The sequence below is a fragment of the Hyla sarda genome, chromosome 5, assembly GCF_029499605.1.
Source record: "Hyla sarda isolate aHylSar1 chromosome 5, aHylSar1.hap1, whole genome shotgun sequence".
In the NCBI taxonomy this organism is placed as follows: Eukaryota; Metazoa; Chordata; class Amphibia; order Anura; family Hylidae; genus Hyla; species Hyla sarda.
The window spans coordinates 338,256,832-338,274,442 of NC_079193.1; the positions used below are offsets into that span (position 1 = coordinate 338,256,832).

Here is a 17,611-nt window from a genome sequence, read left to right on the forward strand (position 1 = left end):
TTTTGGTTAGTTTCTCTTATTCAGCCTCTGCAGTTTGCTGTATGTGCTCTGCCTTCAGTTTACACTTGTACATAGTTTACATGATTCTTCCCATAAGGTTTGTGAGCTCTTCTTTATCTATTTCTTTCTTCAGCCTGTATAAGCTGTCCTCCAAGACTTCTCTCCTCCATGTTCACAGTCTGGTTTGTACCTATTACGTTAAAAAAATATTCTTTTTAAGTATTTATTAAACTTTTGGTTAGTTTCTCTTATTCAGCCTCTGCAGTTTTCTATGTGTGCTCTGCCTTCTGTTTACACTTGTACATAGTTTACATGATTCTTCCCATAAGGTTTGTGAGCTCTTCTTTATTTATTTATTTCTTCAGCCTGTATAAGCTGTCCTCCAAGACTTCTCTCCTCCCTGTTCACAGTCTGGTTTGTACCTATTACGTAAAAAAAAAAAAATCTTTTTAAGTATTTATTAATCTTTTGCTTAGTTTCTCTTATTCCGCCTCTGCAGTTTGCTGTGTGTGCTCTGCCTTCTTTTTAGGCTTGTACATAAATTATATGATTCTTCCATGAATATTTTGTGAGCTTTTCTTTCTTTCTTCCTTTCTTCAGCCTGTATAAGCTGTCTTTCAATTCTTCTCTCCCCCCTGTTAACAGTCTGGGCTGCTGTGTAACCCCCTGCCTTCTGCTCCCTTTAAATGGGCACTGTCACCAACTTAATTTTTTGATATGTTGTAGTACTTATGTACTACAACATATCTCTAATATACTTTTATTATTATTTTTTTCATTAAAAAGGTTTCATTTACATTTAAAAACCGGCCACTGAAAAAGGACTGATTTTGGAGTGGCAATCAGTCCCTTTTCAGTTAGGCTGCACTCGCTCCCTGCCTGTCAATCAGACAGGCGGGAGCGAGCGCATGGGCTCCCCGGTCACTGGCTGGGAGGCCAATCGTCCCGCACATCGCCGCCGCTGTCCCTGCACGCCTGCTGCCGGACTCTGCAGTAACTGCAAGTGTAATGAGGGAACAGGGTATGCGGGGCGGGGGGGTGAACGAGCTAGTGCCGTAGCGGGGGGGGACGGGCTAGCAAAAAAAAATAGGATGGTGGGAGCTACCCTTTAACATTGAGAGAGCAGAGGGTCCATCAGAGGGATTTATTTTACCCTTTTTAGCAGGAAACTTTTACGGTAATAAAAGTTTCTTTATTTTGCATTCAGGAAACAGGGTAACAGTGCGCATATCCTTTCAGTCTATTTTACTCGAGGTTGGTGCTTTGTAGATCTGAAATAGTCCAACATGTGCTGATGAAATATATGGAGAAAAGCTAGCTACATTTTAAAGCTATTTTTAATCTTTTTCAGATATGTTACTGTAAAAATGGCCCTTTTCAAGGTCCACTATGATTGTGCAGCATTGATTCTATTATTGCAAAACATATCTATTTTGTTAGTAGAATTTTCCTTTTTCCTTGATAATGCATGTCCTTGCTCCACTCTGACAGAAATGTATTTGTTCTTCCGAAACACAATTGTTTAGAAGCTTAATCTGAGTCCAGATGAAGGGCAATTACTTTATTCATCTCTTCGGTTCACAGGGAAAAACACAAATGAACATTTCTTCTATTTTAATACTGGTTTATGTTGCTTGGATACCTGTAAATAAATAAAAAGACAATTATTACGGGATCGAGCTTGAAGGGCTTTTCTGACAACAGACTTTTCTTAAATGGATTCTCATGGCCTAAACTGTACTTGAGGTCAAGATAAGGTGGACCATTCCCTGATTTTAGTGGAGAAGAGGTTGTGCATGCAGCATATACTGTATAATATTATATTGATAAACCCAATTTTGCTGTTTAAGAACAACAAAGATTATCAGACTCATATTTGGGGTGGATGTACTGTATACAGTGACCCCTCGACCTACGATGGCCCCGACATACGATAATTTCAACATGCGATGGCCTCTCAGAGGCCATCGCATGTTGAAGGCAGCATCAACATACGATTATGTCGATTATGACGATTTTTTATGTCAGGGCCATCGCATAAACGGCTATCCGGCAGTGCAGACTGCTTCAGCTGCCACCGGATAGCCATTTACGGTGCCCCGTGAGCTCCGGTGATGTCTCTTACCTGTCCTCGGAGACCCGGAGCGTACTCTTCGGGATCCTCTGCATCGTCGGCGCTCTCCATCGACGTCATCACATCGCTGCGCACGTCGTCATGTCATCCAATAGGAGCGACGTGTGTAGCGACGTGATGGCGGCGACGGAGAGCGCGGTTGCCGGGGAAGCAGAGGCCTTGCCGTAGCGTCGGGGACACAGCGATGGACGGCGACATCCCGGGCAGCGGTGACCGTCCGGAGCGGCGGGGACACGTGAGTACAACTTTCTCTAACAGTGGTCTACAACCTGCAGACCTCCAGATGTTGCAACACTACAACACCCAGCATGCCCGGACAGCCAACGGCTGTCCGGGCATGCTGGGTGTTGTAGTTTTGCAACATCTGGAGGTCCGCAGGTTGTAGACCACTGTCCTATACTTTACATTGCACGGATCCCTCAACATACGATGGTTTCAACAAACGATGGTCCGTTTGGAACAGATTACCATCGTATGTTGAGGGACCACTGTATAGTATTGTAAATGTGATTATCTGCATCATCTGCAAATATATTCTCTGTAGTTCACGAATAAAGTCAAGTAACCAGAGTAAGGAGGGGCTATGTTTCTTACAAGTCTTGCATTTCAGTGTAAAGCTAGATTGTGATTTGGTCACATGTTATCTCCTAGCCAGTGATAGCAGAAGAAAGTCCCATAGTCTAACCCTCCTCTCCTGAGGAAGTGGGTGAATCTGAACAAGTTCTAGAGCAGGGGTCCTCAAACTTTTTAAACGGGGGGCCAGTTCACGGTCCCTCAGACCGTTGGAGGGCCGGACTTTAGATAACAAAACATGAACAAATTCCTATGCACACATATATCTTATTAGTGGACTACCACTTTAAGTACGCAGCACAGTTCCCCCCACATTAGGTTGTAGTTCCCACACATTAGGGTTGGCAGTACAGTTCCCCCACAATAGGTGCAGTACAGTTCCCCCCAGATTAGGTGCAGTACAGTTCTCCCCACATTAGGTGCAGTACAGTTCCCCCACATTAGGTGCAGTACAGTTCTCCCCACATTAGGTGCAGTACAGTTCTCCCCACATTAGGTGCAGTATAGTTCTCCTCACATTAGGTGCAGTATAGTTCTCACCACATTAGGTGCAGTATAGTTCTCCCCACATTAGGTGCAGTATAGTTCTCCACACATTAGGTGCAGTACAGTTCCCCCACATTAGGTGCAGTACAGTTCTCCCCACATTAGGTGCAGTATAGTTCTCCTCACATTAGGTGCAGTATAGTTCTCCCCACATTAGGTGCAGTATAGTTCCCCCACATTAGGTGCAGCATCTTCCCCCACATTAGGTGCAGTAGAGATCTCCCACATTAGGTGCAGTAGAGATCTCCCACATTAGGTGCAGTATAGATCCCCCAAATTAGGTGCAGTATAGCTCCCCACATTAGGTGCAGTATAGTTCCCCCACATTAGGTGCAGTATTTCCCCCCATATTAGGTGCAGTATTTTCCCCCACATTAGGTGCAGTATTTTCCCCCACATTAGGTGCAGTATTTTCCCCCACATTAGGTGCAGTATAGTTCCCCACATTAGGTGCAGTATAGTTCCCCACATTAGGTGCAGTATAGTTCCCCACATTAGGTGCAGTATTTTCCCCTACATTAGGTGCAGTATTTCCCCCCACATTAGGTGCAGTATAGCTCCCCACATAGGTGCAGCATGTTCCCCCACATTAGGTGCAGCATGTTCCCCCACATTAGGTGCAGTATAGATCTCCCACATTAGGTGCAGTATTGATCCCCCAAATTAGGTGCAGTATTTTCCCCCACATTAGGTGCAGTATAGTCCCCCACATTAGGTGCAGTATAGATCTCCCACATTAGGTGCAGTATAGATCCCCCAAATTAGGTGCGGTATTTTCCCCCACATTAGGTGCAGTATAGTCCCCCACATTAGGTGCAGTATTTTCCCCCACATTAGGTGCAGTATAGTTCCCCCACACTAGGTGCAGTATTTTCCCCCACATTAGGTGCAGTATAGTTCCCCCACATTAGGTGCAGTATAGTTCCCCCACATTAGGTGCAGTATAGTTCCCCCACATTAGGTGCAGTATTTTCCCCCCACATTAGGTGCAGTATTTTCCCCCACATTAGGTGCAGTATAATTCCCCATATTAGGTGCAGTATTTCCCCCCACATTAGGTGCAGTATAGCTCCCCACATTAGGTGCAGTATTTCCCCCCACATTAGGTGCAGTATGTTCCCCCACAGACATACAGCCTCCAGCCAGTGTATGGCTGGAGGCTGTATGCCTGGGTTCTGCCCCACTTCAGTGCTCCGACCACCGCTCCTCCGGTCCGGACATAGCAGTAAGCCCCGGGACCGAAGGAGCGGGGTGGTCGGAGCACCGAAGCCGACGTGCCGCTGGTAACACTTACCTAGCTGGCCAGCGCACGTCCACATCGCTGCCCCGCTCCTCCATGCCCCGTTGCTATGGGCGCACGCACGGCGTCAGAGACGTCCCTGCATGCGCCACCTTCCCGGTGGCCCCTGCATTTTTAAAGTAAACGCGGGGTCTCCGAAAGCTCATCCATTTGTCCAGAAAACATCTTTCGGGACACAGGGATGTCCCAGGCAGCGGCGGACCGGAAAAATGTGTTCGGCGGGCCGCATGTGGCCCGCGGGCCGTAGTTTAAGGACCCCTGTTCTAGAGTATTCAGGACCTGCACATACATCTGGAGAAGCTAAGCTTCTATATAAGCACTATTTCAAAGGACAGTGTCCAAATCTAAATTCATTTGACTAATAAGCTGTTCTGTTAAAAGCTGTGTTCAAGTATCTTTATATCTCTATTTACAAAAGAGTTCAAGTTTTCCACTGAAAAACATTTTTTTTTTCAAATCAACTGGTGCCAGAAAGTTACCAGATTTGTAAATTACTTCTATTTAAAAATCTTAATCCTTCCAGTGCAGAGGAAGTTCTTTTCTGTCTGACCACAGTGCTCTCTGTTGACACCTCTGTCCATGTCAGGAACTTTCCAGAGCAGAATAGGTTTGCTATGGGGATTTGCTCCTACTCTGGACTGTTCCTAAAATGGTCAGAGGTGTCAGCAGAGAGCACTGTGGTCAGGCAGAAAGGAAATTCAAAAAGAAAAGAACTTCCTCTGGAGAATACAGCAGCTGATAAGTACTGGAAGGGTTAAGATTTTTAAATAGAAGTCATTTACAAATCTGTTTAACTTTCTGTTAACCAGTTGATTTAATTTTTTTTAAAATGTTTTCCAGTGTTGTACCCCTTCAAGTAAAGTTTACAAGTTTCACAGAATCCTAGCGCAAAAGCCTCATTCCTACTTTTGCGCTAGGATTCTGTGAAACTTGTAAACTTTACTTGAAGGGATACACCACTGGAAAACATTTAATTTTTCGGACTCCATCAGTCAGAGACTCCTACATCCAGCATAACCCTCATCATCATTCCAAGTGCATACCATACGTATTTGATTGTGGCCCCATACACAAGGCAGAGCCTTAAAGGGGTGTTCCAGGAAAAAAAACTTTATATATCTCGACTGGCTTCAAAAAGTTAAACAAATTTGTAAATTACTTCTATAAAAAAAAATCTTAATCCTTCCAGCACCTATCAGCTGCTGAAGTTGAGTTGTTCTTTTCTTTCTGACGACACTGCTCTCTGCTGTCACCTCTGTTTGTCTTAGGAACTGTCCGAAGCATTCGAGGTTTGCTTATAGGCATTTGCTCCTACTCTGGACAGTTCCTGGGACAAGCAGAGGTGTCAGCAGAGAGCACTGTTGTCAGACAGAAAAGAACAAATCAACTTCAGCAGCTGATAACTACTGGAAGGATTAATACAAATTAGTTTAACTTTCTGGAGCCAGTTGATATATAAAGAATTTTTTTTCCTGGAATACCTCTTTAAAGGGGTTCTCCGGTGCTTAAACATCTTATCCCCTATCCAAAGGATAGGGGATAAGATGCCTGATCGCGGGAGTCCCGCAGCTGGTGACCCCCGGGATCATGCACGCGGCACCCCGTTTGTAATCAGACCCGGAGCGTGTTCGCTCCGGGTCTGATTATGGTCAACCGCAGGGCGGGCGGCGTGTGACGTCACGCCTCCGCCCCCGTGTGACGTCACGCTCCGCCCCTCAATGCAAGCCTACGGGAGGGGGTGTGATAGCTATCACGCCCCCTCCCGTCGGCTTGCATTGAGGGGCGGAGCGTGATGTCACACGGGGGCGGAGGCGTGACGTCACACGCCGCCGACCCTGCGGTTGCCGGTAATCAGTCCGGGCACTCCGGGCACTGATTACAAACAGGGTGCCACGTGCATGATCACGGGGGTCCCCAGCGGCGGGACTCCCGCGATCAGGCATCTTATCCCCTATCCTTTGGATAGGGGATAAGATGTTTAAGCACCGGAGAACCCCTTTAAGCACTTGCTACCAGAACTAGCCTTAGGGGTTTGTGTGATTACATGAAACAGATCACCTTTTATTACTGAAGGCAGCCATTTTGGCCCTGATGGCTTAGGTACCTGAAATTTTTATCCCCCAATCACACATGTGGTACCCCTGAGGAAAGACGGTTGGATAATTGATAGGTTTGTGTTATTTACTTGTAAGGGAGACATGTGGTTCTGTAGATAAGGGAAAAGGCAAGGTCTCAGGCCCTATGGCCCCATTGGAGCTCACAGAGACACTCACATACACAATCACTTGCAAAACTTGAAGCTTATACTGCAACATTTGAGCAACAAATCCAGATGAGAACAACAGTAAGGCTGCATTCACACCACGTTTTTGCAATACAGTTCCTGTGTCAGGTTTTTGATGAAAAACTGATTCCTCAAAACCGGACTAAACTGTATCAAAACGTGTGCACAAATTTTAACCCTATATACGGTTTGAAAAATGGTGTCCGGCTGCATCCGTTTTTTAAGAAAAAAACGTATACATTTTTAACTTTTCTCTCCATTATGAATAAAGTTTCACTTGTTTGATTGAAATTCCAAGAGAAAAAACTGCAAAGTCAAAAACCGTATGGTGAAAACCGGATGGAACCGTATGCACATGTGGTTCTATACGGTTCCTATCGACTCCCATGTTAAAAAAAAAAATATATATATATACAGTTTTTCACCCTGACCAAAAAAAAAACGGACAAAACCGTACAAGACGCAAAACGGACACAACCTGATGCATCTTTTAGCATACGGTTTTCAATGGAGAGTCAATGCATACGGTTTTCAATACAGTTTCGTACGGTTTTCACATTGAAAACGTATACGGGAACTGTATTGCAAAAACGTGGTGTGAATGCAGCCTAACAGCTCTTCCCCAGTAGGAAGGTGCAGTTCTTAGTAGGGCTGCTGTCCCTTCAACTCCAGATCACTCAGCTTAGGCCAGCTCCCTCTATCCACTCATGCTCTTAGGCCAATGCCTGACAATTCGCTCGTCTCCAGCCATTGTCCAAAGTAGGAGAATCCTGTTAAAATTTCCTGCTTGCAAAGTGACATATCTATAACGTATCAAAACCAGGTCTCCTGACCAGGCACAGTCTATGCTAGATCTTTCCAGAATCCGTCACATGGCAGAACAATGCTTCTCTCATTGGCATCAACAACTACGTTAGCTTGACTGGGACAGAGGCTTATGACACCATTACTTGCAACCAACTGTGGTACCTGGACCTCCACCAAACAACAGCCAAAGCAGCTGCAGTCTATTCTCTCTATACAGCAGCATTGTCCAACTGCATAAAACCTGAACTGATCACAGACCTGGGTATAAAGAAAGACATCTCCCCCCTGAGTGCAGGATGCTCTGCTAAAACTGCCAGGTCAGTCCAGGGCTTAAAGATGTACTTTCGTGGAAAACTTTTTTTTTTTTTTTTTTTTTTATCAACCAGTGCCAGAAAGTTAAACAGATTTGTAAATTACTTCTATTAAAAAATCTTAATCCTTCCAGTACTTATTAGGGTCTGTATACTACAGAGGAAATGTTTTTCTTTTTCGATTTCTCTTATGTCACGACCACAGTGCTCTCTGCTGACCTCTGCTGTTCATTTTAGGAACTGTCCAGAGCAGCATATGTTTGCTATGAGGATTTTCTCTTGCTCTGGACAGTTCCTAAAATGGACAGCAGAGGTCAGCAGAGAGCACCATGGTCGTGACATAAGAAAAATACAAAAAGAAAAACATTTCCTCTGTAGTATACAGCCTCTAAAAAGTACTGGAAGGGTTAAGATTTTTTAATAGAAGTCATTAACTTTCTGGCACCAGTTGATCTAAAAAAAAAAAAAAAAAGTTTTCCACGGGAGTACCCCTTTAAAGGAACTTTCTATCACCATAATGACCACTGATAGGTAGAGTAGGGACAGCAGTTACACCAATCAGGATCAACTTAGAAAGAAACCTAGTACAGTGTTTCCCAACCAGGGTGCCTCCATCTGTTGCAGAACTACGACTCCCAGCATGCCCAGACAGCCGAAGGCTGGGAGTTGTAGTTTTGCAACAGCTGGAGGCGCCCTGGTTGGGAAACACTGTTCTAGTAGGTGCTGGAACTCTTAACTTTTAACAGGTAAAACTTGTATATTTACTCTTTAACCCCTTAAGGACCAGGCCATTTTACACCTTAGGACCCGGCCATTTTTTTGCACATCTGACCACTGTCACTTTAAACATTAATAACTCTGGAATGCTTTTAGTTATCAATCTGATTCCGAGATTGTTTTTTCGTGACATATTCTACTTTAACATAGAGGTAACATTTTGTGGTAACTTGCATCCTTTCTTGGTGAAAAATCCCAAAATTTGATGAAAAATTTGAAAATTTAGCATTTTTCTAACTTTGAAGCTTTCTGCTTGTAAGGAAAATGGATATTCAAAATATTTTTTTTTAATTCACATATACAATATGTCTACTTTATGTTTGCATCATAAAATTGACGTGTTTTTACTTTTGGAAGACATCAGAGGGCTTCAAAGTTCAGCAGCACTTTTCCAATTTTTCACTAAGTTTTGAACCTCGCTTTTTTTCAGAGACCAGTTCAGGTTTGAAGTGGATTTGAAGGGTCTTCCCATTAGAAATACCCCATTATAAAAACTACACCCCCCAAAGTATTCAAAATGACAATCAGTAAGTGTTTTAACCCTTTAGGTGTTTCACAGGAATAGCAGCAAAGTGAAGGAGAAAATTCACAATCTTTATTTTTTACACTCGCATGTTCTTGTAAACCCAATTTTTGAATTTTTACAAGGGGAAAAAGGAGAAAATGTATACTTATGTTTGTAGCCCAATTTCTCTCGAGTAAGCACATACCTCATATGTCTATGTAAAGTGTTCGGCGGGCGCAGTAGAGGGCTCAGAAGCGAAGGAGCGACAAGGGGATTTTGGAGAGTACGCTTTTCAGAAATGGTTTTTGGGGGGCATGTTGCATTTAGGAAGCCCCTATGGTGCCAGAACAGCAAAAAATACCCACATGGCATACCATTTTGGAAACTAGACCCCCTTGGGGAACGTAACAAGGAATAAAGTGAGCCTTAATACCCCACAGGTGTTTCACGACTTTTGCATATGTAAAAAAAATATTATTTTTTTTCACTAAAATGTGTGTTTCCCCCCAAATTTCACATTTTTGCAAGGGTTAATAGCAGAAAATACCCCCCAAAATTTGTAACCCCATCTCTTCTGAGTATGGAGGCACCCCATAAGTTGGCATGAAGTGCATTACGGGCGAACTACAATGCTCCGAAGAGAAGGAGTGATATTTGACTTTTTGAGAGCAAATTTTGCTCGGGGGGCATGTCGCATTTAGGAAGCCCCTATGGTGCCAGAACAGCAAAAAAAAAACACATGGCATACTATTTTGGAAACTAGACCCCTTGAGGAACGTAACAAGGAATAAAGTGAGCCTTAATACCCCACACGAGTTTCACGACTTTTGCATATGTAAAAAAAAATATTTTTTTTTTCACTAAAATGTGTGTTTCCCCCAAATTTCACATTTTTGCAAGGGTTAATAGCAGAAAATACCCCCCAAAATTTGTAACCCCATCTCTTCTGAGTATGGAGGTACCCCATAAGTTGACCTGAAGTGCACTACGGGCGAACTACAATGCTCAGAAGAGGAGGAGCACCATTGAGCTTTTGGAAAGAGAATTCGTTTGGAATGGTAGTCAGGGGCCATGTGCATTTACAAAGCCCCCCCGTGGTGCCAGAACAGTGGACCACATGTGACCCCATTTTGGAAACTACACCCCTCACAGAATTTAATAAGTGGTGCAGTGGGCATTTACACCCCACTGGCGTTTGACAGATCTTTGGAACAGTGGGCTGTGCAAATGGAAAATAAAATTTTTCATTTTCACGGATCACTGTTCCAAAAATCTGTCAGACACCTGTGGGGCGTAAATGCTCACTGCACCCCATATTACATTACATGAGGGGTGTAGTTTCCAAAATGGGGTCACATATGGGGAGGGGGTCCATTGTTCTGGTACCATGGGGGCTTTGTAAACACAAGTGGCCTTCAATTCCGGACAAATTTTCTCTTCAAAATCCCAATGGCGCTCCTTCTCTTCTGAGCATTGTAGTGCACCCATAGAGCACTTTACATCCACATATGGGGTATGCTCTTACTCAGAAGAAATTGGGTTACAAATTTTGGGGGGCTTTTTTTTATTTTCCCTTGTGAAAATGAAAAATTTAGGGTGACACCAGCATTTTAGTGAAAACAATTTTTTTTTTTCATTTTCCCATCCAACTATAATGAAAATTTGTCAAACACCTGTGGGGTGTTCAGGCTCACTATACCCCTTGTTACGTTCCGTGAGGGGTGTTGTTTCCAAAATGGGGTCACATGTGGGTATTTATTGTTTTGTGTTTATGTCAGAACCGCTGTAAAATCAGCCACCCCTGTGCAAATCACCAATTTAGGCCTCAAATGTACATGGTGCGCTCTCACTCCTGAGCCTTGTTGTGCGTCCGCAGAGCATTTTACGTCCACATCTGGGGTATCTCCGTACTCAGGAGAAATTGCGTTACAAATTTTGGGGGTCTTTTTTTCCTTTTACCTCCCGTGAAAATAAAAAGTAAAGGACAACACCAGCATGTTAGTGTAAAAAAAAATTTTTTTTTACACTAACAGGCTGGTGTAGACCCCAACTTTTCTTTTTCATAAGGGGTAAAAGGAAAAAAAGCCCCCAAAATTAGTAGTGCAATTTCTCCCGAGTACGGGGATACCCCATATGTGGCACTAAACTGTTTCCTTGAAATACGACAGGGCTCTGAAGTGAGAGAGCTCCATGCGCATTTGAGGACTAAATTAGGGATTGCACAGGGGTGGATATAGGGGTATTCTACGCCAGTGATTGCCAAACAGGGTGCCTCCAGCTGTTGCTAAACTCCCAGCATGCCTGGACAGTTAGTGGCTGTCCGAAAATGCTGGGAGTTGTTGTTTTGCAACAGCTGGAGGCTCTGTTTTGGAAACACTGCCGTACAATACGTTTTTTTATTTTTTATTAGGGGGACAGTGTAAGGGGGTGTATATGTTGTGTTTTACTCTTTATTATGTGTAAGTGTAGTGTTTTTAGGGTACGTTCACACTGGCGGGTTTACAGTGAATTTACCGCTAGGAGTTTGCTCTGCGGTGAAAAATTTGCCACAGCCCAAACTTGAAGCAGATAACTTACTGTAAACCCGCCAGTGTGAATGTACCCTGTACGTTCACATGGGGGGCAAACCTCCAGCTGTTTCAAAACTACAACTCCCAGCATGTACTGACAGACCGTGCATGCTGAGAGTTGTACTTTTGCAACAGCTGGAGGCACACTGGTTGGAAAACCTTCAGTTAGGTTCTGTTACCTAACTCAGTATTTTCCAACCAGTGTGCCTCCAGCTGTTGCAAAACTTCAACTCCCAGCATGTACTGATCGCCGAAAGGCATGCTGGGAGATGTAGTTATGCAACAGCTGGAGGGATCGCAACTACAACTCCCAGCATGCAGAGACAGCTGTTTGCTGTTTAGGCTTGCTGGGAGTTGCAGTTTTGCAACATCTGGAGAGCTATAGTTTAGAGACCACTGCACGGTGGGCTCCAAACTGTGGACCTCCAGATGTTGCAAAACTACAACTCCCAGCATGCCCAGACAGCAAACTGCTGTCTGGGCATGCTGGGAGTTGTAGTTTTGCAAGATCTGGAGGTGCACAGTATAGAGATCACTTTGCAGTGGTCTCAAACTGTAGACCTCCAGCTGTTGCAAAACTGCAACTCCCAGCAAGCCTAAACAGCTCTCTGGGCATGCTGGGAGTTGTAGTTTTGCAACATCTGGAGGGTTACAGTTTAGAGACCACTATAGTGGTCTCAGACTGTAGCCCTCCAGATGTTGCTAAGTAACTCACCGGCTTCCGTTGGATCCAGGGAGCTGCGTCGCGGTCCTCTTCTTACGCCGATCGTCGCCCGCTGCCGCCGCTGATCGTCGCCCCCTGCCGTCGCCGATGGGTAAGTGGATCTTCGGCGCCGGTCCCTGTCGGTTTCCCCGTCCTGCCCCGCCTATTGTGGGAGGGCAGGACGGGGAAACCGAAAGTAAACCCCTCCGCCCCCGATCTGCTATTGGTGGTCGCATCTAGACCACCAATAGCAGAGATAGGAGGGGTGGCAACCCTGCCACCTCACTCCTATCGCTACAGGGGGATCGTGGGTGTCTAGGACACCCGCGATCCCCCTTCTATTCCGGATCACCGGGTCACCATAGACCCGTATGACCCGGAATCGGCGCAAATCGCAAGTGTGAATTCACTTGCGATTTGCGCCGATTGCCGACATGGGGGTCTAATGACCCCCCTGGGCATTTGCGCGGGATGCCTGCTGATAGATATCAGCAGTCACCCCGGCGCGATCCCCGCCCGGCGCGCGGCGGGGACCGAAATTCCCACGGGCGTACAGGTACGCCCTTGGTCCTTAAGTACCAGGGAGCAAAGGCGTACCTGTACGCCCTTGGTCCTTAAGGGGTTAAGAGACATATGATACTACACTATAATACTATCACTATTATAAATGGACTGTAGGGCACATAATGCAGCATGGTGTTTGCCAAACATAATAAGCAAATGGTCACATTGCAATCATAATGGAATACAACGAGGGCCTTAAAAGGTAAGTATAAACAGGTAGACAAGGCCCCATTACAATATAAACAATAATAAACAACCTTAAAGGGGTATTCCAGGAAAAAAATTTTTTTTTTATATATCAACTGGCTCCAGAAGTTAAACAGATTTGTAAATTACTTCTATTAAAAATTCTTAATCCTTTCAATAATTATCAGCTGCTTAAGTTGAGTTGTTGTTTTCTGTCTGGCAACAGTGCTCTCTACTGACATCTCTGCTTGTCTCGGGAACTGCACAGAGTAGAAGAGGCTTGCTATGGGGATTTTCTTCTAAACTGGGCGGTTCCCGAGACACGTGTCATCACAGAGCACTTAGACAGAAAATAAGAACTCAACTTCAGCAGCTCATAAGTACTGAAAGGATTAAGATTTTTTTAATAGAAGTAATTTACAAATCTGTTTAACTTTCTGGAGCCAGTTGATCTATATAAAAAAAAGTCCGGAGATTCCTGAATCAGTCGACGCTAGGACCGCGCGGACACTGCAGTCTCCAAAAGACTGCAATATGTTCCGCGAGTATTTCCGCCTGAAGAATGAGCAACGCCATTCTTCTGGCAGAAATTTCCTTAGCGGATTTTCCGTTCACAAATTCTGCTTCACAAATTCCGAAGTGTGACTTTGTGAACGGAAACCCATTCACTGTACAGTACATTTTAGCAAGAGGAATTTCTGCCTGCAATTTCAAAGCGGAATTGCAGGCGGAAATTCCATAGTGTGAACCTAGCCTAAAACTTTGCAAAACGGTCCTTAAAAGTCCTCCAAGACAACACTGATAACCATTGACCGGTCCTACATAAAACACCCAAAAAATTTTACAAAATTGATTTAAAAAAAAAGCAATTTTCTACTGTTTTCTGCTACAGTATATAATATAACCCAAATAGTGTTATGTATATAAACATACATAAAAAAAAAGAAAAATAGTCCTTGTCTTGTGTAGACAATAGAGATCCCCAACTTTTTGTTCCTTGTAAGCCCCATTCAACTTTCAGTCAGAGCCACATTTACTGTAATTAAAAAATGGAAAAGATATAACGTAAGTGAAAAGAATGATAGTACTTTACCAGTTTATGAAAGATTTACACCATTTTCTTATGCAGCACTTTCTAGAACATGTGTGCAGTACAACAGATATTTACTTACTGGGCGGTTTTCTAGTGTCAGAAGTCATGTAGAGCCCCCAGCCAGATAATAGTACTGTTCACAGAGAACACAAATACATGTTTCTGGACTTTTTTTTTTAATGACAAATGTTTTGTAGACAATAGTGGTATTTGTATGCGGGTGGTCCCCTCTGCACAGTTTCTAGAATCTTCCTGGTTTAAATCCAAAATGCATAAATATGTCTTTATTAACATTTGCAGAGTATTTACATTCTTGTAGCATTTTGTTATTGCTCATCTATAAAAATAAAGCCAATATTGATTAAAAAGCATTCTACATAAAATATTCTGTATGCATCTCCATGGTTACAGACTACAATGTGCTTGTAGTCTGATCCTGTTCTTTTGTGTTGCTTTCTCTCATCTGTCCTCTCTTCTACTGCCTCTAGATTATTGTAACAAAATTAATTTTGGCAGGTTTTGCTTAAAGGGGTAGTCCAGTGGTGAAAAACGTATCCCCTTTCCTAAGGATAGGGAATAAGTTTCAGATCGCAGAGGGTCTGACCACTGGGGCCCCCCACGATCTCTCTGTACGGGGCCCCGGCTCGCTGGCCAGATAGCGCATTTTGACCACCGCATGAAGCGGCGGCTGACACGCCCCCTCAATACAACTCTATGGCAGAGCCGGAGATTGCCGAAGGCAGTGCTCCGGCTCTGCCATAGAGTTGTATTGAGGGGGCGTGTCAGCCGCCGCTTCGTGCGGTGGTCAACATGCCCCCTTCCCGTGGGCTGTCGGGGCTCCGTACAGGAGATCGCAGGGGGCCCCAGCGGTTGGACCCTCCGCGATCTGAAACTTATCCCCTATCCTTAGATTAGGGGATACGTCTTCACCACTGGATATCTCCTTTAAATCAGAAGTCAAATTCATTTTGGACCATTCAGATATGATGCACAGCATTCCCACTTGGACTCCTGTCAAAATGACACAAGTCCTTTCGTCTCCACTAGTTTGCGTAATGTCTGTTTTAAGCATAGCCCTTCTGCAAGCTGTGCCGTCTCCTCCACATGACTGCCAGCTTCTGCCTCTTTCTCTGGTTTCTGCACAGGACTATTTATTTGCACTGCAACTCTATTGTTCCTAGCACAATGACATCTGATTGCTAGGACCCAGTGGCCCATATTTAAGTATCTACTATACATTGCCTTGTGATCATGGTTTTTTCCTATCTCCTTGTGTTTTTATTTTATTGCTCCCATTCCCAACAATTGCTCCCTTCTTTCCTTACAATTCTTATATCTTGTCCTATTCTTATAACACGCCTGGTACTTATAGTACTACCCCTGGTCCTCACTTATGGCTATTCTTGAATACATTCCTGCCGTATCCTCCAGGTACTATGCCTGCTACTTGTAGTACTCCTCTTGGTCTCGACTCTTGGCTTTTCCTAACTATGTTTTCCAGATACTATGCCTGGTTCCTGTCACTATATTTATTGCTATAATATATAAAGTTTATTTGGGTTGTATGTTATTTAAACAAACAAGAGAATTCATTATTAAGACATTGTTCCATTTACTTCTCAGCTTACCCTGGTGCTTAGAAAACAAAGTTAGATAGTGGATCCATTATGTTAACATTTTCCACAGAAGAGATTGACTATAGAAGGTGTGGTGGCCTGGTACAGGAGTTGCACCCCTGTACCCTTGCTGCACTGTCAGGCAGACTCCATTTGGTGACCCCTGAGCCCCTGCACCTGTGTCTTGTATATAAATCCTAACTGCCTATGTTATCCAGTGTATTGTATATAAAATGTGTTATACCTTTAACTACGGTTGTCATGTGATTGTAACTAAGGAAGGTACCAGTGACCATGTGACCTACAGGGTGACCTATGGGACCCCTCCAGAGTCTCTCCCATATAAGCCCTGGGGGGAGCTTTCTCAGTTTATTTAGTGCTGAGTTGCAGTGAGGTCAAGTCCTAGGTGTGTGTCTGGAGTCCAGAGGAGGCCAAAGCCTACAATGCAGCTACGGATCCACAAGTCCAATGCCCCCCAGGTCCAAGTTAAAGCCTAGTAAGCTACAAACATGGTGAAGTCTGTCATAGTCAGTCTCAGTCAAGTCAGTCCAAGTCAATCTGTCTCAAGTCAGCGTGGTCCTGCATAAAATTGTCCAAGTTCACTATAAGTCCCAGCAAGCCCTGTGTTCTCTGAAGTCACTGGTCACCTCCTTGGGCCTAGCCAAGCTACATCTGTTGTTACATCTGTCTGACTCAGTAAAGTTGACGTTGTTCCGTAACTTGGCGTTGGATCCAGGATCCAGCTGCCTACCTTCAGGTGGTGAAGCGGTTAAATCACGCCCTGGCGTCACGAAGGCAAGGGGTTAATGCCATCTGCCCCTAGGGTAATTCCATCTGCCCTGCATCACACCCTCACCACAAAGGGTTTCACACATGAATAAGAACTTACTTTCTAGTAGTCATCATATGCACTTTGTCCAGATTCCTCATCACAATCCCATAAATAGAGTTTCCAGGGCTTTCTGTTTGTAATATAGTTAGGAAATGGAATCTGGAATGAAGAAGAGCAAAGTTCATAAGATGACTACTGAACAGTGAGATGTCACACTTATTCTCATGAGAAGTCATGTTATCAGGTATATCATTTTTTGGAAGCCACGACTGTGAAAAAAAGGTGTTGAATTTAGTAGGAGGCTTGGGATTGGCAGTGCACGTAGTTGTCAGTCAGGGGTACACCTTGTTAGCATTGAGGACCCATTATGTCAATTGAACTTGGTTAAGTCCCCTTTAAAGCGTACTTGCCATATCACATAAAAAAAAAAAAAATGTTTATATATTGTTACGCCGAGCGCTCCGGGTCCCTGCTCCTCCCCAGAGCGCTCACGGCGTGTCTCTCCCTGCAGCGCCCGGTCAGACCCGCTGACCGGGAGCGCTGCACTGACATTGCCGGCGGGGATGCGATTCGCATGCCAAGTCACTTACCCGTCCCGGTCCCCGGCTGTCATGTGCTGGCGCGTGCGGCTCCGCTCTCTAGGGCGCGCGGGCGCCAGCTCTCTGAGATTTAAAGGGCCAGTGCACCAATGATTGGTGCCTGGCCCAATTAGCTTAATTAGCTTCCACCTGCTCCCTGGCTATATCTACTCACTTCCCCTGCACTCCCTTGCCGGATCTTGTTGCCATTGTGCCAGTGAAAGCGTTTCCT

General features: G+C 44.5%; 1 long non-coding RNA gene across 3 annotated transcripts in view; it reads right to left on the reverse strand.

Moving 5' to 3' along the window:
• Positions 1 to 940: 940 nt before the first annotated feature.
• LOC130272747 (uncharacterized) overlaps positions 941 to 17,611 on the reverse strand; it is a 34,257-nt gene continuing 17,586 nt past the window's right edge. For all 3 annotated transcript variants that reach the window (XR_008843716.1, XR_008843715.1, XR_008843714.1), the window contains 2 exons: positions 16,859 to 16,960; positions 941 to 1,642 (listed from right to left, as the gene is read on the reverse strand). This is a non-coding gene — a long non-coding RNA (uncharacterized LOC130272747). The remainder of the gene's footprint in view (positions 1,643 to 16,858; positions 16,961 to 17,611) is intronic.